At 41.8% G+C, this 21,575-nt stretch overlaps 1 pseudogene; it reads left to right on the top strand.

Moving 5' to 3' along the window:
• The first annotated feature begins 8,738 nt into the window (after window positions 1-8,738).
• Window positions 8,739-9,738, top strand: LOC101272008 (60S ribosomal protein L11-like; annotated as a pseudogene).
• Window positions 9,739-21,575: the final 11,837 nt, after the last annotated feature.

The raw sequence follows: 21,575 nt of genomic DNA, 5'->3' as shown, positions 1-21,575 counted from the left end.
CAATGCCTCACACACACTTTCAGATATCTAAATTAAATCACAGCATACTCCTAATACCATCCACAAAGAGATCTGGGGCGGCAGGGGGGATGCCAAGGGAGAGAGGTGAGGAGGACATATTTATATGAAGGAAGTTAACTCTTAAAATTAGCTATATTCTAATGAAAATAAACTGATTCGGAAGACCTAGAAGATGACACTACAGCATAATAATTTATAAAACAGTGTGGAATTTTCAGTAAACTTTAAAAAATACTCTTTCTTGAAGTTTATGAAAATTTATTGTCACAAGTTGTTTTCTTGCTCGAAGAATTCATTTTCTCATAAACTGTACAGAATACCTTGTAAAAAATAAACCTATGGAATAGTATTTCTAAAATGCAGTAATTCTTTTATCTTCTCTTTTGTCATTTATAACTCTTTCTTTGAATCTTTCAAAGAATTTCCAATTTTCTTTGTAGACTGACAAAAATAACTTCAAATCACCCTGGAATCTGTGTATAAGCATAGGATCATGGCATTTCTTTCTGAAAGAATTTGCCTATTACTTCTATTAAATTTTAAAGATGAGGGGTAGCAAATGATAATCCCTCATTATTTTTCCACCTAACTCCAGCCCTTGTTTTCTTGCCTTTTCCTGACCTGGGAATGTCAGAGCCTGGATTTCCCTTAATCATGTCTTTAGATTAGTTTTCTATTACTGCTGTAACAAGGTATCACAAAATTAATGGTGTAAAACAACACAAACTTATTCTCCTACATTTCTAAAGGTCGGAGGTCCAAAACTGAATCTTAGGGAGAATTAATCAAGGTATTCACAGGGCTGTGTTTCTTCTGGAGGCTCAAGGGGAGAACACATGCCTTGTCCTCAGCTTTAGAGGTTTCCTGCAACCCTTGGCTCGTGGTCCCACATCACTCTGTCTTCTGCTTCTGTCAACACATCCCCTTCTCTGTCTGACCCTCCTACCTCTGTTTTATGAGGACTCTTGTGATTATGTTGTGCTCACCCAGATAACCCAGGATAATCTCCCAGTATCGAGGTCCTGGCCTTAATCACATCTGCAAAGTCTCTTTTGCATGCACAGGGTCCAGGGATTAGAACGTGGACATTTTGGGGGAGACCACTATTCCGTCCTAATCCAGTCACATACTTGAATCTACTTTATAATTTTGCCTGGATAACTCACTAATGGGAAAACACCATTAATATTTTTTGCTTTTAAAACTAAAGTATAAAGGCAATAGCTATGTCCATAAAGAGAGCAGAAGAAGATATTAGGGCAAATACAGTTCTGTAATGATCTATTTCTGTAATTACACAACCACATGTTCTCTCTGCCAGTTCCCTCCTTTCATACCTTGGTTCCATCCATTCTCATATCCCCCATGCCTGGTCTTTAACTAGGATCTTCTTTTGGGCATTAGGAACTCCCCATTCTAAGATCAAGAAGCTCCCCTACATCCTTGAACACAGTTTCTCTTAAATATAGTTCATGACTAACTATGATTAAAGTTTGGTTTTCCACCAATACCACTGTCATCTCTAATGTAGGCCACTTCCCATTGTGTTTCCCCAGTGCTCACAGGGGAAGGAGGAATTGGTATATTTTATTTAATTGCTACTTCCCTACTTTTTCTCCACCACTGCTCTCAATACCATATGTGTTTTGGAAGGAAGCCCAAGCCATTCACTTACACGTCCCTTCCCCTACCTTCTCTAATTATCTATGGAAATTCAGGATACTCTCCACTTTCGTTGATCATTTCAGAATTTCAGTCCTTCTCTCTACCCTATCTATCGCCATCAACCTCAACAACTGCATACAAACTTTCCAACATTCTGACCTCACAGTTCTTACCAGGATCAACATAATTCCTTAATCTTCACATGCCTCCTCTCCTTGCCAGCTGGGTCCAGTAACACTCACTCATTGATTCTGCCCTGACCTTCCATGGTCAAAGGCTTTGGGAAGCTCTGCATTGCCATTTGGAAAGCTCAAAAGCAAATAGACCTTCTTGCAGTTGAACTCTGACTTTATTTTTCATTTCTAGAAACTGGGCCTTGACTTGATGTCAAGAAGTTACCAAGGAATAAAATTGGTTTTCATCTTGCTCACTTTTGTTGAAGGCCTGTGACAGTCTCCTCTCCCCATAGGCCTCCAGGGGCCCTGACCTCTCTCCTCCCCCCAGTTCAAGGCTGTGGCAAACATTCCTGGCACTTGAAACCTGCCTCTCTGTGTCATCTCGACTCTGAACATTACCTGCGTCTAGAATCCAGCAGCCACATCCATCCTGAGGCTGAGGAGTCACTTGGACCCTGACTTTGATAGGTTCACATATTTCCTAACTACTGTGTTCTGCCTGCTTGGCTGGACATTCTTCCAGTACCGACAGCTGGGTCTTTATCCTCGGCACCTGTTCACCCAAGTAGACTGGTCCAGCTTCATTTCGGTCTACCCCACCAAGCTGCAATGAACTTTTCTGTGACCAGCTACGCAATGAGATATAATAGCCCCCATGCTTTCTACCACTCTCTCACTGCTATCCAGTTGGGTTTTCCTTCTCCCTTTGTTCTCCAGTAGCTCACCCCACAGGCTCTCTGCTTTTTTCTTGCATTATTTCCTTCCCTCACCGCTCCAGGACATTCCAAACATTTTAGATCCTCTCATGTCTTGGTTTCTCTGCCACCTTCTCTCTGCCAATATTCCAAACTTGGTTAGTCCCTGGGGTCATCATTAGGACCATCTACAAAACTTCCGGTTCTCTTCCCTCTAGGTAACTGGTAGGGCCTTACTTCTCCAACCCCTCTGCTCTGGCCAATGAAATATAATTGTGAAAAGTCTCGTTTCCAGGCAGAAGCTTTAAGAGAGAATGCTTCCTTTACCACATTCTCCTTCCCTTCGCCTCCATGATCTACAGCACACTCTGAGTGAGGAGAGTGGCCCCAGTCGACTGACAATGGACACGTAGCAACAGAAGAAATAAATCTATGTTGTTTTAAGCATTTGAGATTAGGAGGTTGTTATTGTACCTAACCTAACCTATCCTGACAGATACTGATCTTCCCATCTGTTTTCTCCTCTCATCTCCCTGGTCTGTAGTGGACCTGGTTGTTTCACCTGACAGCATTCCTTTGAAAACCACCCCTTCCTCAATTTGGGTTTGTGTAATTCATGACTTCAGGGGTGAGTGTATGACTCAGACCCAGGCAGTCAAACTATCCCATCTCCTAGGCCCCAGTGATTAGTCCAGTGGTGGTCACATTACCCAAGTTGGGCCAACTGTAGTCTATTTTAGGGTTTGGCTGGAAAATTGGGAGAGAAATGTTCTTTTTGTGGGGGCTTGCTAAAGCAGGTAGACGGTATTCTGGAGCTGGCAGTGGCTACTTAGGAAAGCAGAGCTAAACAATGGAGAAAAACATAGTTTTGATGACATTTTTTGAGGCTCTGGATTTAGCCATGTCATAAGTCATTATGCTCTTTAGATGTTCCTGTTATGTAAGCCAATAAATTTCCTTTTTTCCTTTAATCTATTTTGAATTGAGATTTTTGTCGCTTGCAACTGAAAAAGTGCTGATTAAAACAGCTGCAAAGCATTAAGGGAAACATCAGGAAACCATACAATTTTCCTTTACACTTTTACCCTAGAGAATATCAACTGACTTCTCACTGGGATCAGCAATCCTTTTGCTCAGCTTTATTTACTTCCTAGTGTACTCCTCATGGTGCATATTCCAAACATTCTCTATTCTCCGTAATTCCTTTCCCACTCCCTAAGATGAGCTAGCCTTTCACTTCTCTGAAATGAAATTCATCTCTCTTGAGTGTCCTCCACTTTAACCCTATTCCTAGGTAGATTTTCATCTATCCATCTCTTTCCAAACTTAACTGTATCACTTGTTCCTCTGCTGGTGGCTTTTGTGTCCTGGTTTTCCTCTTATATCTCTGATCACTCCTGGGTCTCCACTTCTTTCCACTGCAGCCTGGGAACAGCTGTTCACAGCCTCTACCTGTCTTTTCTTCCACTGCAGATTCCTGGTATCTATTCCTTTGGCTTTATCTGTCACCCACAGGCAAATAGCTCTCAAGTCTATACATTCCAGTCTTTGCCTGCTAGACTTTTGCATTCACATGCCCCAGTTGGAAATGTACCTCAAACACAACTTGTCCAAAAGTGAAATTATTCTACTCAATTCAAACTCTGAGCTATTCTGGGCAATCTCAGCTTCTCTCCTCTGTACCCTCAGATCCAATTAGTTACTGTGTCTTATCAATACCACCCTATGATACTTCTCTAAACTATACCCTCCTTACTATAAACACAGCTACTAGTTCTGGCTTTTATTATCTGCTTTGCAGACTCATGCAATCATTGCCACAGTTTCCCTAGGATGATCAAACTCCAGCTGGCCCAAAACAAAATGAAGTAAAAAGATACAAAATGAAGTAAGTTTTCAGTTGCTACCTCTTGTCCAGGCACATACATCAGCTCAGGACTCTCTGTTGAATGTTTGCTAGAGACCTGTTATTTTCACAAGCCAGATCTCAATATTTCATATCCACAGTGATATCCTCATCACACTTGGGAATAGTACATCTTATGCTCAGGGGTCATTGCTGCAAAATTCTTTTGTAGTCTTCATGGCCCCACTGAAAATTTCAAACATGCTATTGCAAAAGTTTCCAGAACCCATGCAATATCATTGTTTTGTTAGAGAGTGTTCGCCTGGCCTTGTCCCAGACTCTTTGACCTTTTTGTTCCACTACTATCCTGAACAGCCTTTTATAACAGGGCCTTACAATACACTGTTTTATAAAAGTCTCAACTATAGGTGTATAAACCTGTAAGAATCGCTCTAACAGTGATAACCTACCCAGCCTCCTGCCTCTCCCCTTTTTAGCTCATTCTCTTCAGAAAATGGTTCCAGTTCCTTTCTTGAAGCACAGCATGGATCACTCTTTAAAAAATTCAGTAGCTCACACTAACTACAGAATCCAACCCCAACTCCTTTGCCTGGTGTCATTGTCCATTTGGGCTGTTATAACAAAATACCGTCAACAGAGTAGCTTATACAGTTGACCCTTGAGCAATGCAGGGATTAGGGGCACCCACCCTCTGTGCATTTGAAAATCCAAGTATAATTCATAGCTGGTCCTCCCTATACACAGTTCATCCGTATATGTGGTTCTGCACCTGGGATTCAACCAACCGGGGATGGTGTAACACTGCAGTATTTACTATTGAAAAAAATACACATGTAGGTGGACCCATGCAGTTCAAACCCGTATTGTTCAAGGGTCAACTGTAAACAACAGAAATGTATTTCTCATAGTTTTGGAGGCAGAGGAATCCAAGATCAAGATGTCAGCCTCTCTCCTTGGTTTGTAGATGACTACCTTCTATCTCTGTCTTCACATGGTCCTTCCTCTGTGTGCACCCATGTCTGTGTCCAAATTTTCTCTTCTTATAAGGACATCAATCATATTAGATTAGGACCAATGAGTCTTAAAGACCTCATTTTAACTTAATTACCCCCTTAATGAGCACTTGTCAATATTCTCATTTTTGAAAAGCAGAGTTGACTTAGATATGCAGAGATAGTGGATGCTGTAAGGACACAGTATTATGAACAAAGTCCAGGAACCTGGCAAGGAAACCTCAGGGAATGACAAGTGGACAGTTTGGCTGGCTAGAGAATCAGGTGTGGGAAATGAGGATGGATAGGTGGTGTCATGGGCTGAATTGTGTCCCCCAAAATTTGTATGTTGAAGTCCTAATCTCCAGGGTCTCAGAATGTAACTTTATATGGAGATACATTCTTTAAAGAGGTAATTAAGTTAAAATGAGGTCTTTAAGGGGCACCCTAATCCTAATTCTAACTATCTTTTATAAACTCTGTGCAAACACTGAATTAGCCAATATACTGAACCATTTCTTCTAAGGGATGTACAGGATTAGGTTCCTGCGAGCCTCTGATCACAACATTTTTGTCAATGAACCAGTGAACACATAACTTTGTTTTATGTGTGTTTCTGTTTAAAGACACCTTATTTAATATACATTGTTGATTCATTAACATTAAACTAACAGCCAACTGCACCATAACTCATGCCTGAACAAAGCCTAACTAACGTCTGTATTTTTTCTGTAAGGCACATCACAGCCTTCTTGTGCTTAGGAACACTGGGACAGCACTTCAGCACTATGCTTGGGAGTCATTTTAAATAGCAAAACCACCAAGAAAAAGCACATAGATGCAAAAACATGGCACTAAATAGACCATAAAAAGTTTACTGGTTTACAGTATGAACTCAGCTGGGAACGCACGTCTTGAGCAACTCAAATTTTTTGTTGCACTGCACATGTTTGTGAATGACTGCACAAGTGCTGCAAGTATTGATTTTGGAGTTAGAGATAAATTCTAACAAGTAGATGAATTCGCAAACACAGACTCTGTAAGTAATGAGGATCAACTGTACTATTAATCCCATTTTACAGATAAGGAAACTAAGACTCAATGCAGTTAAGGTCTTTCACAAGGTTACTGCTTGTGAAGTTGGCACAGCCAGGATTCAAACTCCACTTTGTAAAAGAGGGAGATTTTTTCTTCACCTGCACTGAGTCAGAGTTGAGGAAATCAGTCAAGAACACTAATACAGAGGCTGCAAATAGCGAACAGCCTTTGCAAAAACTTGCCAATTACATGAAGCATGATTTCTGGGAATGGCATCAAGATATTAGTGAATAGCAGTCTCACACTTTAAACAAAGAGAATTGTTCTTAGAAGTACAGTAGTAATATATTTATCTGAGGGCCCTAGAGCCCAAGTGACCAAAATCCATAGCCTTTGTTTCTTCAGAGTTCATGTTGTCATCTTCTCAATACAATTCTGTTTGGAGAAAAAAAAAAAAAGTGCATTCACACCCAGGCATTACATAGTATACAAAAGCATAATCAGGGACATATTATAATACGGCAATTCAAGGAATTAGTTGTCAAGTCTGTAAAGGGGCCTTCATGCACCAAAAGCATAGTCTATCATGATAAGCCATGTTTTAAAAAAGCATTAATTCATCCAAAACAATGTACTGAGCTGCCACTGTGTACTGGTTGTTATGTTCAGTACTCAACATCAGAGTGAATATAAAATAGTTCCTGCCCTGGCCATAGTCACAGAATAGTGCCTGAGGCAGGTGTAATTGGGTGTGCCTGTGTGTGCGCTCCTTGGCGGTTTCACTCTGTTTCCCCCCCTCCCATACTTAATGCATCTGTACATTTGCACAGCTGCTGAGAGCCTCCGAGGAAGACTCAAACCTTAGGATTGAGATACGTATAACATATCAGCTGACCTGGGAATGTCGGAAGCCAAATTACAAAGCAATTTCAAGACCCATGAGAGAGAATTCACCTGAGGCAAGGAGTCAGGAGTGATAAGGAGGGCAGCAAGAGGTTCCGGGAGTCCCAGAGCAGTGGTGGCTTGGGGCACTGTAGGAGAGCTTTTTCTTGCACCTGTCTTCACTGAGCCACCACCCGGACACCACCACGTGTTCCTGTTTTTCTTCTCATCCCTCTGACCTCTGCTTTGTGGAACCCACCTCCTCTTTCCAGCTTCTAAATAAGACTGTCCTAGGAGTCCATCCTCAAATCTCTTTTCTCTTGTATCTCTTCTCACTCCCTAAGTGATCTTCTCCAATCTCAGGTTTTTAAATTCAGTCAAGGACCCAACAAGAAACAGACGGCACAGTCAAATTACAGTAATTCAAGCAGGGCTCACTAAAGGGACTATTTGTAAAAGTGTAAGGACAGCAGTACTCTCAGGCTAATAAGGGGAGGAGCTGTTTCCACCAAGGACGAGGAGGGGTGAAGGGACAGAACAGTTACTGCATCTGGAGAGACAGCTGTGTGGAAGCCTGCCTGACAGGAGCTGTAAATTTTCACAGAGAGGCTCAGGCAGCTGAGGAGAACTGCAGGGAGGGAGTTGGAGAATAAGCTATCCCACCTTGCTCTCCTCTCTTCTGATCTGCTGCCGGCAGGTTGAATCTGCTGGAAACCAGAAGATTGGAGTCCACTGACTTAATCCCTATGGATTAGTCTATATGGAGGCAGGGAGCAGAGTGGAGACAGAATCTGGAAGGCCTGCAGAGATATCCAGCATGCTCTCATACGTGGAAGCGTCACATGTATAGCTCCAATGCTAACTTTTCAAGTTGAATCACAATGGCCTGCTCGAACATCTCCACACGAACTGTCACTTGGGTGTCCCATGCCCAGATCTGGTCCTTGCCTATCCTGTTCCTTCCCCACACCCCCGCCAGTTTTACCACCATTCACTTGATTGCTTAGACCCAAACCTAGCTTTCATGCCTGAATCATTTACTTCTCTTACATCCAATCCATGAGCAAGTATGTCAGTTCCACTTTTTTTTTTTTCAACAGAGACATCAATAGTTTAATGGATAGGGTTCAGCTCCACTTTTAACTAGTGTCCAGGGAATTCCCTGGCAGTCCAGTGGTTAGGACTCGGAGCTCTCACTGCCAAGGGCCCGGGTTCAATCCCTGGTCAGGGAACTAAGATCCCACATCCCACAAGACACGTGGTGCAGCCAAAAAAAAAGCTAGTGTCCAGAATCTGGATACTTCTCCACAGCTCCCTCCCTAATCCATACCCACATATCTCTTGCTTGTATGACTGCAATACACTACCACCTGGTGTCCCCACCCCTGCTCTTGTTCCCACTATGGTTGACTCTACTTTGGGCCACGTTAGGTCTACACAGCAGCCAGAGTGATCTTTCTCTAGTCACTCTCTAACTCCTTAACCTGTTTAAATTTTCTCCCCAACCATGTCTACTTAAATGCCTGTCATATGTTTATTCATTTATTTGTTTATTGTCATTTTCTCCATTAAAGTGTAGGTGTTATGAAGGCAGGGATCTTCTTGTCTACTGAGTAGTCCCCTCAGTTGAATAGACTTTCTTGAATGAAAAAATAAATAATACCTCTGCAAAAGACACTGTTAAGAGAATGAGAAAACAAACCACAGATGGGAAGACAATGTTTGCAAAAGACATCTCTGATAAAAGACTGTTATCCAAAATATACAAAGAACCTTTAGAATTCAACAATAAAAAAAAAAACTTGATTAAGGAATGGGCAAAAGTCCTGAACAGACACCTCACCAAAGAAGATACACAGATACTCTTCCCATTCTCCACCAAGGCTCAGGATCAGAGTGAAAAGGAGAGCCTATGCGGGAACTTTGCATCTGTAAGCTCTGCCTCAACATCTGTGTGGGGCAGAGTGGAGACTCACTGAGCCGGGCAGCCTCAGGCCTGGAGCAGCTCACCGGCCGGACCTCTGTGTTCTCCAAAGCTAGATACACCATCAGGTCCTTTGGCATCAGAAGAAATGAAAAGATTGCCATCCATTGTGAGGCCAAGGCAGAAGAAATCCTGGAGAGAAGTCTAAAGGCATGAAGTATGAGTTAAGAAAGAAAGAATTTTTCGGATACTGGAAACTTTGGTTTTGGGATCCAGAAACACATCGATCTGGGGATCAAATGTGACCCAAGCACTGGTATCTATGGTCTGGACTTCTGTGTGGTGTTGGGTAGGCCAGGTTTCAGCATCACAAAAGTGAAGAACAGGTTGCATTGGGGCCAAACACAGTATCAGCAAATAGGAGGCCATGTGCTGGTTCCAGCAGAAGTATGATGGGATCATCCTTCCTGGCAAATAAATTCTCATTTCTATCCAAAGGCCAATAAAGTACACCTGAAACTAATTTAATATAAAATGTCAAATATATATCAATGAAAAAAATTTAAGTAAAACAGAAGCCAATAAAAAGTTTTCAGTAAAAAAGAAGGGATACGCAGATGGCAAATAAGCATAGGAAAAGATGGATGCTCAACATCATAGATCGTTAGGGAATTGGAAATTAAAATGAGATATCACGGGCTTCCCTGGTGGCACAGTGGTTGAGAGTCCGCCTGCCGATGCAGGGGACACGGGTTCGTGCCCTGGTCTGGGAAGATCCCACATGCCGCGGAGCGGCTGGGCCTGTGAGCCATGGCTGCTGGGCCTGTATGTCCGGAGTCTGTGCTTTGCAACTGGAGAGGCCACAACAGTGAGAGGCCCGCATACCGCAAAAAAAAAAAAAAAAAAAGATATCACTACACATCCATTAGAATGGACAAAATCCAAAACACTGACAACGCCAAGTACTAGCAGGGATGTGGAGTAACAGGCACTCTCATTCATTGCTGGTGGGAATGCAAAATGGTACAGCCAACTTTCAGAGATGGTTGGGCAGTTTTTTTAAAAATTAAACATAGTCTTACCATATGATGCAGCAATTGTGCTCCTTAGTATTTACCCAAATGAGTTGAAATTTATGTCCACGCAAAACTTGCACACAGGTGTTCATTGCAGCTTTATTCATAATTACCAAAACTTGGACGCAACTAAGATGTCCTTCATTAGGTAAATGGGTAAATACATTGTGGCACATCTGGACAATGGAATATTCTTCAGCACTAAAAAAAAAAAAAAAGAGCTATAAGCCATGAAGAGATGTAGAAGAACCTTAAACGCATATCACTAAGTGAAAGAACCCCATCTGAAGTGACAATATCCTATATGATTGCAAATATATTACATTTTGGAAAAGGCAGAACTATGGAGATAATGAAAGGATCGGTGGTTGCCAGGGAAGAGTGGAGAGGGAGAGATGAATAGGTAGAACATGGAGGATTTTTAGGGCAGTGAAACGGCTCCGTATTATACTATAATAGTGGATACATGCCACTACACATTTGTCATGGAATATAAAATACCAAGAGTGAACCCTAATATAAGCTATGGCCTTCAGTGACAAGTAGGTTCATTGATGATAACAAATTTACCACTCTTGTTCATGATGTTGATAATGGGGGAAACCATGCATGTTGTAGGGGGGAAGTGGGGTATATGGGAACTCTCTGTACTTTCTTCTCAATTTTGCTATGAAACTAAAACTACTCTAAAAGTAAAGTCTATTAAAAATAATATGTGTGGAGACCCTGGGGAAAAATGGACCATAAATCTAGAAAACCTGTCCCACTAAACTCTGAAAGTAATCAGAACCCTGAAAAACCCCAGTTTGGTTCTCTTATAAAAAATGCAATATGGGGCTTCCCTAGTGGCGCAGTGGTTGAGAGTCCACCTGCAGATGCAGGGGACACGGGCTCGTGCCCCGGTCCGGGAAGATCCCACATCCCGCGGAGCGGCTGGGCCCGTGAGCCATGGTCGCTGAGCCTGCGCTCCGCAACGGGAGAGGCCACAACAGTGAGAGGCCCGCGTACCGCAAAAAAAAAAAAAAAAAAAAAAAAAGATTTACTAGTGACAAACACTTTAATGGGCTTGGCAGTTATTGTGAGACAGAACACCTAAGCTAATAGTTGAACTGTATTTTGCTTAAATTAAAGACTCAAAGATGCTCTTTTCAGATCTCCGAGTCCTTAAAAAGTTTATGAAGAGTGTTTGTAAAAGGGAAGATTGCTTGTGCTCATCTTAAAGCCATTTAGTGCCTGTATGAGCCTGAGAATTCTAAGTCCTCGGGATGATCTATAATGCATGGAGTGTATGCTCTCAGCAGTGTTTTTCCTCTTTTCTTGACGTCAGTTGCCATTTGTAAGGGTTGCCAGGGTAATGACATCTAAAGACAGGCCTACAAGAAAGGACAGCATACTTATTTTTTCTCTTTTAGCATCAAATATATTTAAAATTCATAACACATTCAGTTTGATGAAATTCTACTTCACAGAGAACCAAATTTCAAAGTACAGAAAAGAACTCTCCCACTCCCCCCACTACCGCCCACCAACCTGCCCTTGTCTTCGCAGCTCTGCTCTTAATGACTGGAGTTGTTCGAAACATACTTTTATATATGCCACGGGTTTTTTTCTGGGGAAAAAATTGTGAGGAGGTGCTGGCTGTATTTTATAAAATAATTTTTGGTAAAGTCAACAGAAAGACCTAGTTTACTTCAAAGGCAGGCATGGGAAAAATTGGAATCTGTTTAAAAAGGGAATATTTCAGGTTCCTTGGAAAGTATGTGGCTTTTGAAAATTAATTAAGAAATAATACTTGGGGTTATCAGTCAACATGATTAGTTGATATATTTCTAATGGGATAGGTTTGTCACATCACACTAATTCTAAGTTTTATATCAGTAAAAGGGTAAGTTTTACAACTTTACACATTGACAAATATATTTTTATTTTGGCAGCAATAAATAAAGCATCACTTGTTGAGGAGGAACTCATCACAGTTAAGCTGAATTTCATTCTGTTTTGAAATGAAGTCAACCTAATATTAGAAAATTGCATTCTGGCATGAACCTCAATATTCTATTTCTGTTGGTGGCTCATTCATTTCAAAATAAGTACTTACTGTTGTAAACTCTTAAGTGTGTATCTTTTGGCATTATTGAAATTCATTTATTTACCTTTCAAATGAAGTCCAAACCATTAAACAGAAGTCGTTTTCTAAGGAAATCCTTTGCAAGATACAGAAATCTTTTTATGCTTGAATAAACATTTTTAAATGTTTTATATGAGATACAGGGACTTCTTGTTATTGAGCACGCTTGCCCTCTAGGATGCCAACTGTAGAGAGTCAGAAGCACATCTGTCCTCAAACACCCTTAGATTCTCTTAATAACCCATTGTGAATTTGATGATCGAATATATTTACCTTTTTTTGCGACAATTTCTATTTTCAGCCTGAACCACTCCTTGGCAAAAGATTCCATAAACTTAGTACCAAGTGTGTAAGATTGTATTTAATAATACACCTCTCTTTATGCATCTTAGAATTGTAAGATTCAAGCTTCAAATCATGTGCCCCCACCTTTTTTTTTTTTTTTTTTTCGGTACGCGGGCCTCTCACTGTTGCTGCCTCTCCCGTTGCGGAGCACAGGCTCCGGACGCGCAGCCTCAGCGGCCATGGCTCACGGGCCCAGCCGCTCCACTGTATGTGGGATTTTCCTGGACCAGGGCACGAACCCGTGTCCCCTGCATCGGCAGGCGGACTCTCAACCACTGCGCCACAAGGGAAGCCCATGTGCCCTTTTGCTATTCTTCATTTCATGGGATGGGATCATACCACTTTCCTGAGTCTCCACTAGAGGCTCAGGACTCAAAAGTCTAAAATCCTGGAGATCATTCTCTCTCCTTGGGTTATTTTGGAACTTCCCCAGCTCCATGATGCCTTCCTTGAGAGTGATCAGCATTTCACATGAATGTGCAAATGGATTTTAGTTTGATCCTTAAAACAAATGAACAGATTAATAGATGCTGAATGGTAACATCTTCATGGGGTGAAGAAATTGCTGGTGCAGGAAATGGGTGGGGAGGAGAAAATTACGATTCAAAATACCCACTAGGTTGTGTTGGCTTTCTCAAATTTTCTGAGCCTCTGTTTTGCTTGAATTTTAAGGGTAAAAGACATCTATTAGTGAATCCCTTATAAGCAACCTTGTGACAGATCATCAGTCATTGAGTCCCTGCTTTGGTGTCTTGCACTGCTCTGGAATGTTACAGAATTTGTGCCTTCCTGTGACTTTCCCAAGTATCAACCTTCAGAGACTATGTAAAGAAAACCAGTATGACCCTCTGATGCAGGCACAATCTGTTCTTCCCTAAGCTCCTATTCCTCACAGATTCTCTGGCTCTGGGTTCTTTTTTCTGGCTCTCCTTCTTGCAGTGACATTCTTAGACCTCCTACCGGTCTTCACCAACACCAGCTCTGTGCTGCCTGGTTTGCTTAGTTCTGGCAGACTGCACCCACTGAGACAGCCTCGCCCCACTAGCTCCGGCCTCAGGGACCCACCCTGGCTCACCTTCCTCCTCCACTCACAGACTTCCCACCAAAGGAAAGGGATTAGACATGTTAACTTTTTCCAGACAGATTTAAAATGCACAGGGGGAGTCACTGAGCAGAGCTCACAGAGCGTTCATACTGGGAAGCAACAGAGTTGAGAGCTGTGTGACCCTGGACAAATTACCTAACGATTCTGAATCTGTTTTCTCTTCAGTAAAATAGAGATGACAATGTTTACTTCACTGTGTTATTGGAGGGAATTAAATAAGATAATGTACAGAAAGAGCCTTATGCATAGCAGTCTTTTTAAAAGATGGTAGCCAAAAAAATTTAAAAAAATAAAATAAAAAGATGGTAGCCATTATTACTTTGAGATTATTTCTGAATTATTGTGTGTAATATTTGTGTGGAAGTCTGAGCCTAGGCTTAAAAACAACAACAACAGTAACAACAACAACACAACAAGTTTGGCCATAGAATTTTAAAGTGAAAATGAAGAAATGGCCCATAACTGTTGTATTTATTTAAGCTTCTACTTTTTTTTTTTTTTGCGGTGTGTGGGCCTCTCACTGTGTGGCCTCTCCTGTCGCGGAGCACAGGCTCCAGACGCGCAGGCTCAGCGGCCATGGCTCACAGGCCCAGCCGCTCCGCGGCATGTGGGATCTTCCCGGACCAGGGCACGAACCCCTGCATTGGCAGGCGGACTCTCAACCACTGCGCCACCAGGTAAGCCCAAGCTTCTAATTTTTATGCATGCTTGTTCAACTAGCATATATTAAATCTTTCTATTTGCCAGGTGTTATGCGGGCAATAGGCAGCTGAGTAGATGTTCCTCTCCTCCAGGGGCTTGCAATCTAGCTGAGAAGACAAACATGTAAATAACCATCTAGTGACATGTGACAAATATTGAAAGGGTCATTGCTGTGAGAAGCCCTTGACTCTGCCTGGAAAGGACTGGGAAGACCAAATCCACGTTCTCAGTTCCCTGTAGAAGCAGCCGGGCAAAGAGGAAATCTTTCCCACTGTTGTGCTAGCCAGGTTTGAAAACTGGTGGCCCGCGGACTGTATCAGGGCTGCAAATTTGTTTTGTTTGGTCCATACAGGGTCTTAAAACCAAGAATATATTACATAAGAGTCCAGAATTATGGATTTTCCTGAAAAAAATTACAAGATATGACCTGGCAATTCTGGACTGTAGTCAACCAGATCCAGACTAGCTGCTTTGTTTTATAACCAAAGCTCTTGACTCATCTGTCTGCCCTACCCGGCCTCTGTAGGCATTTGTGATTTCAACCTTCCAACAGACACACCTGGGTCCAAATGCCAGCTTTACCACTAATTGTATTGCCTTCAACAGCTGACCATCAGTTACCTGTCTGTGAAATGGGATCGATAATACCACCTTTGCTTTTTTTAGAAAGTGGATTCTAGAAGAGCATGGATTGGAGCAGAGCTTTTCAAAACATAAAACAACAAACACTATGCTGTACACCTGAAACTAGCAGAATACTGTAAATCAACTCTACTCCAATTAAAAAATAGACAACTTTTGTCCGTATCACCCAAGAAAGTGCCTCTTCATTTTTACTGTGCATCTGGAACCATCTGCATATTCTGCAGACTGTGCTTTTTCAACTCAAAGGGCTGTGTCATCTAACACAATCCAACACAGCAATCACTAGTCAGGTGTGACTATTTAAATTTAAATAAAATAAAATAAAATTCAGTTCCTCAATCACACTAATCACATTTCAAGTGCTCACTAGCCATGTGTGGCCTGTGCTACGTTACTGGACAGTACAGTTGCAGAGCAGTTCCATCATCATAGACAGTTTCATCGGATAGTGCTGTAGACAACATTGCCCAGTAAATCCACCTGAGGTTATCCAATTGTCTGGGGGACCTAATTTTGTTTGACCTACTGTGTTTTACAGATTAGGGTTCCAAGTCTTTGGAAGTAGATGCTAATGTCTAGAAGATTGTTAAGTTGCAAATTATTTTTGTCCTACAGAGATAAACAAATAATTTATGTCCAGTGGAAAAGAACCCTAAAGGTTTTGGTTTTATTGCTCTGTAGGACATTAGTCAGTCTTCTCTATCTTTCTTTGCAATCTTATCTAGGATTCTTTTCTTCCAATGGTGAGACACACACATACGCACGCGCGCGCGCGCGCCCACGCACAATCTCCTCTCCTCCCCTCTGAACCATCTATTTCCCTCATAAATGAGGTAAGCAAATCTTGGACATTATATATTTGTATGGAGATCATGTTTCTAACTTTTAAAAATTTGTACTATTTAAATTTACACCTTGGGCAAACTGTGTAGCCTGCAAAGCCTCACTGAGGAATACTTTCTAAAACAGAGACTTTCCTCATAGGGTTCTTAAGAATTAAATGGGATAATGAATATAAAACATTTAATGCAGCTCTTGGCATGTAAAAATGGCTAAATAAATGTTAGGCTTTATGATTATTATTTAAGAACGCTTTATCTTAAAGCGTTCTTAAATAATAATCAGCGTGTTTCTAGATGTCTAAGCATCTCAATTCCTACTTTCAGGTAGCTCCATTCAAATGCTGGAAGTCCCAAATACATTCTGGGCACAAGGCCTGTATCTCCCAACTTTGGCATCACTCTATCTGCACTCAGTACCTTTTCATCCTTTCTGCAGCAGTGGGAGAAATTTCCCGGCCAACATCTGGCTTCAAATTGTGAGAGAAAGTCTTCCAGGCTGAGAAGCACTAAAAACCCTCCCCTCCGGGCGCCGTGCTCTCTTCTCCCTCCCCCCTCCTCTACCCCTTCCTGCCAGCCCAAGTCCTGGATTCCACCCTTCCTGCCTGGCACCATAAATGCTCCCTCCTGCTGCTGCCTGCCGTCACTCAGGCTTAACTCTTTAAGTGCTAAAGACCCTTTTCCCAGAACGATGTGCAAACTTACAACATTCTTATCTTCTGGGATGGAGAATTGTTCACAGAATTCCCCTTTCCTTTCCCCAAAGCCTTCTTACCCATTCTACAGTATCCATTTGTATCAATCGTATATAAAATTAAATTTTGGGGGCTTCCCTGGTGGCGCAGTGGTTGAGAGTCCGCCTGCCGCTGCAGGGGACGCGGGTTCGTGCCCCGGTCTGGGAGGATCCCACATGCCGCGGAGCGGCTGGGCCCGTGAGCCCAGCTCACGGACGCGCTGGGCCTGCGCGTCCGGAGCCTGTGCTCCACGGCGGGAGGGGCCACAGTGGTGGGAGGCCCGCGTACCGCAAAATAAATAAATAATTTTTAAAAATTAAATTAAATTAAATTTTTGTTGGGAATGGCACCAAAGATAATTTTTTTATAGCTCAGAGTGTTTATTGAAGATCTTCTATATGTGCAACACTGTAATGTCTCTATCATCTAAGGAACTACTCAACATAGAAAAGAGAGAGGAAGATTTTGTTCTCTGTTTTTCAAAATTTGTATACCCAGGCTATGAAAACTCAGTCTAGAGCATAACTTGACAGGGTCTCGGCACAGAGGCACAGTTCGAATTTTTGCAATAAACATAGTAGAAACAGTGCTGAGTTAGAATGAAATCGAGATGTCTGGAGAGAGATCTGCAGGTCACTCAGAGCTTTAGAGAAAGGCCCTCCAGTCTCCAAAGGGTAGCCCTCAGTATTATGGGCCCAGTTTTGGTTTAGACATTAGAATCTTATGAGGAACATTTGGTTAGAAAGCTGCAAATTGGATTGTAATATGTTTTCTCTTCAGTGATACTTGGGTGGAGAGAGGCAAAGAAAGCTTGAACTCGCTTTGAAGCTAAATACTCATATCCTGCCTTTGACGCACAACATCACACGCAGCACTTAGTTTCATCGCAGAACTCATTTTCTATCTATTTATTTATTTGGCTGCATCGGGGCTTAGTTGCGGCATGCGGGCTCTTTGTTGAGGTGCCTGGGCTTCTCTCTAGTTGTGGTGCACGTGCTCTAGAGCACGCGGGCTTCGTTGCCCGGCTGCATGTGGGATCTTAGTTCCCTGACCAGGGATCGAACCTGTGTCCCTGGCGCTGGAAGGCAGATTCTTAACCACTGGACCACCAGGGAAGTCCCTATATTCTATTTAAATTTTGAGTTGCATCTGAAAATAAACAAATCATCCTCAACACATTGTCAAATGGTAATACTTCCTATTAGGATGCTAATTACATGGACAAATATCTAGGTAAATTAGGTCAGTTCCAGCTGTATCAATCTCAGTTTGCAATTCCTACCTGTAAAACCTGGGATGAGTTAGTTAACCTCCTGTGCCTGATTTCCTCATCTGGGAAATGGGGATAATAATAGTAAATGCCTGACAGGATTGTTGTGAGGATTAAATGAATCAATACACAAAGAGCACTTAGAAGGGTGTCTCCTACATTGTAAGCACTGTGTTAACCGCTATGTTAATTTTATTGTTTTTTTTAATTATTAAGCCATTTTACCTAAAATTACTCAGTGTGCTAAGATCGTGACCTTTGAATATTTGTATAGAACTTAGCATCCTGTAAATAGGAATGGGTATTCAATATCTGGCTGTCATACTAAATAACAAACTGCAATGGTGCCAGTCTTAGTTGTTTAAATGGAGAAGCAAAGCACAAAGCAGTAAGAACAATTCCACCATTTTAAGATGTGACCATTCTAAAGTCAATTCTTTTTTTTTTTTTTTTTTTTTGCGGTACGCGGGCCTGTCACTGTTGTGGCCTCTCCCGATGCAGAGCACAGGCTCCAGACGCGCAGCCTCAGCGGCCATGGTTCACGGGCCCAGCCGCTCCGTGGCACGTGGGATCCTCCTGGACTGGGACACGAACCCGTGTCCCCTGCATCGGCAGGCGGACTCTCAACCACTGCGCCACCAGGGAAGCCCAAGAGTCAATTGGTTTTTTTTTTGGCTGCTCTGAGCGGCATGTGGGATCTTAGTTCCCTGATCAGGGATCTTGCCCATCCTACTCCTGGACTGGGGCATGACTCCTGGATTGGGGCATTGTTAATGTTATATCAATCAGGTGTGTAAAGGAAAAACCAAGGTAGATAACCACTAATTCAACCAAATAGCCTAATCATTGGTTCTCAAAAGGTGGGGACCCGTAGCATCAGCATCACTGAGGAACTTGTTAGAAATGCAAATTTTAGGCCCTTTGCCTGGCCTAAAGAACCAGAGATTCTGAAGGTGGAGTCCAGAAATCTGTGGGTTTTTTTGGTTTTGTTTTTTTTTTTTGGCCGTACTGTGCAGCATGTGGGATGTTAATTCACCAACCAGGGATCGGATCCTCGCCCCCTGCAGTGGAAGTGCAGAGTCCTAACCACTGGACTGCCAGGGAATTCCCTAAAGTCAGTTCTTTAGTAAGGACCAAGAAATGTTCTAAACCAAATGCTAAACTGTGTTTTAGTCTGTTAGGGCTTCCTCAACAGGATACCACAGAGTGGCTTAAACAACAGAAATTCTGTTTTTTTCGCAGTTCTGGAGGCTGGAATTCCAAGATCAAGGTGCCAGCAGGGTTGGTTTCTGGTGAGGCCTTCTTGGCTCACAGACAGCCATCTCCTTGCTGTGTCTTCACCTGGCCTTTTTCCCTGTGCACACACACTCCTAGTGTCTTTCTTATAAGGACACCAGTCTTATTGGATTACGGTTCATTCATGTGACCTAAATTTAACCTTAATTACTTTCTTAAAGGTCATATTGGGGGTTGGGGCTTCCACATATGAATTTGATGGGGGGAGAGGGATGGGGACACAATTCAGTCCATAAAACTCTGCCTCATTCCTCCTCATTTAATTGCCTTAAAATTTTTATTCTCCTCCCTGGCTTGAGAGTAGGTCCAACCTAAGTCATAATGACTAAGAGGGTTACCTCTCACCACACTTCTAGGCTTTTTTTATGTCTTGAGCAACATTCATTGTGCGTTGTTTTGCTTGAGGTACGTTCTTTTTTGTACTCATTCTGTTCCCTGCTCTTAGAATGCCTTTCCCAACCTCGACATGTCCACATCATATCTATATCTCAGAATCCAGCCTAGCTGCTGCTTCCTCCAGGAAGCGTGTCTCAATCCTCCCTGATGGAAATCCTCCCTTCTCGGCTGAACTCCCAAAGTATGGTGTCTCCCTTTCAGAACTTTTTGTTTTCTCCATTTTTCTTCAGCTCCTCTATGAGTTCCTTGGGTGCCAACCAGTTCTGATTCATCCATCATAATCCTTCCCCAGCGTAGAGTCTTATTCTACACAGATGTTCCAAAAAATGAGTTGAATGAAATGTCAATTGCATGCCAGTGACAACCAGGTAGGAGCAAACAGAGTAGGAGGGATCTGGAAGGACAAACACCAAAGCATAACTGTGGTTATCCTTAGAGGAGTGAGATTTCAGAGATCTTTCATTTTATATTTTGTATATTTTTGAATTGTTTGAATTTTTGTATCTATATGCCTTACTTTTTTTAATAAAAAAAAGTATTGAAAGTTTCAAACACCTTTAAAAAGAGGTAGGTGGGAGGAAGAAGACTGATGTCAGGAAGCATGGTTATAAGACCTAAAACGCATTGTCTTTGTGGCCAAGATAGTGAAGGAGGAGGGCTTTGGAGGCACCTGACCGAGGTGTGTACACATGCAGAGGTGCTCATCCTCAAAAGTAATTTACAAGGTTTTTTAGAATTACTTGATTATTTAAGATATGTGCATGAATTACTGACAAAAATGAAAATTTGAAAAAAAATGCTGTGCATGATAATTGCCTTATCCTTAATTTCTATGGTATTGAAAAAATTTTAAGTATATGTAATGAAATCCATTTTGAAATATAATTTTTATCACATATCGAATTTCAACTTATCATTTAATTTTTCTCTTCTGGTCTTCACCACTACAGGGAAAGCTATCCCAGTGTTTCAGAGACAAAACAGAGATTGTTTTTGAAATTAAAAAGCACAGGAACTTCCCTGGACGTCCAGTGGTTAAGACTCCATGCTTCCACTGCCGGGGGCGCAGGTTTGATCCCTGGTCAGGGAACTAAGATACCACGTGAGGCACAGCCAAAAAAAAAAAGCAGTCTTTCAGTGATAATTAGGAGAAGATAGATTTTAGTACAGTAAATGATAACATGGTTGGGGGAAAAAAAGGTAAAATCTATTTCAGAATGTTCCTTCAGATTTTTATGTATACCTTTAGGGTTATCGACACAAAGCTGAATTCATACACACACACACAACTACTAAGAGAAGTTAGAGATATTTATGCTCATTACACTTAACAACACATAGTGTAGAACCTAAAACTATGGTGGGTTACTTTCACTCTGCTCTGAACACGAAGTAGAAATGAGTCCAGAGAAAACGTGAAGTGTGCTTTTTCCAAAGTCCAATCCTGCCATAGAACACACTGAATGTTGTCCTCTGGGAGAGAGGCAAGCCATTTAAATTCAGAGAACACATTCTCAACACTGGCAAGCTATTTTTAGCTCAAGCCGTAGCTTAATTTGGAATCCAACCAGTTGAGGTCTTGCCTTTTCCTTGGATTGATTTTTTTTAAATGGCAGTAGATATCTATACACATGGAAAAGGAGTTTTAAGCATTTTAAATGTTCTTAAAGAATATATATTCTAAAACCCGTTGAAAACAAGGTTCGTGGTAGAGCTTTGAAACTTTTTGTTTATCTGTAGACTGTTGTTTTAAAATTCACAAGGTATGGCCCTAAAAAA

Source organism: Orcinus orca, chromosome 5, assembly GCF_937001465.1.
Source record: "Orcinus orca chromosome 5, mOrcOrc1.1, whole genome shotgun sequence".
NCBI lineage: Eukaryota > Metazoa > Chordata > Mammalia > Artiodactyla > Delphinidae > Orcinus > Orcinus orca.
This window is presented reverse-complemented; position numbering and strand designations above follow the sequence as displayed.